Source organism: Seriola lalandi, unplaced genomic scaffold, assembly GCF_002814215.2.
Source record: "Seriola lalandi dorsalis isolate HSWRI2012SDOR001 ecotype SW California unplaced genomic scaffold, Sedor1 jcf7180002051080, whole genome shotgun sequence".
NCBI classification, from domain to species: domain Eukaryota; kingdom Metazoa; phylum Chordata; class Actinopteri; order Carangiformes; family Carangidae; genus Seriola; species Seriola lalandi.
Window position 1 is genome coordinate 1 of NW_019521633.1, and position 440 is coordinate 440.

The 440-nt window shown below is 33.4% G+C and overlaps 1 long non-coding RNA gene across 1 annotated transcript; it reads right to left on the reverse strand.

The window, feature by feature from the left end:
- Positions 1-114: 114 nt before the first annotated feature.
- On the reverse strand, positions 115-437 carry LOC147819656 (uncharacterized). Its single transcript, XR_015436737.1, has 2 exons — positions 408-437; positions 115-200 (listed from the first exon to the last, which is right to left on the reverse strand). It is a non-coding gene; the product is annotated as an uncharacterized LOC147819656 (long non-coding RNA).
- Positions 438-440: the final 3 nt, after the last annotated feature.

Consider the following 440-nt stretch of genomic DNA (forward strand, 5'->3'; position numbering starts at 1 on the left):
TGTCAAGTTTTGTGTGTTTTGTTTGAAGTTTATTCTCAGTTCTTTGGCTAACCACAACTCTGCCCAAACTTGAGAAATGGCTTGCTCATCTTAGGAACGCAAAGGATAACTCAATTCTTTTGATTCTTTATTTTCTTCCAGATGGGGAGGATGGAATAATAGAACAGAATGCATTGAATCGAACGGAATAGGTTGAAAACCTTAAAGATAATAGAAAGACATGCATTAGTTCAAAATAAATGCATACATAACATTTCCTTAAAGAATATTGAAGACTAAGACAAAGAATAAATGTTAATTTTCCAACTAATGACTCAATTCACCTAACACAAAAGTTTCAACTTAGAAAGCATGTTCTCAAATACAAATAGAAAAGCCTACAAAGCACATAACTTGGTTTGTCCTACCAGTTGCGTCTGTAATGATGAACATGAGCTGTA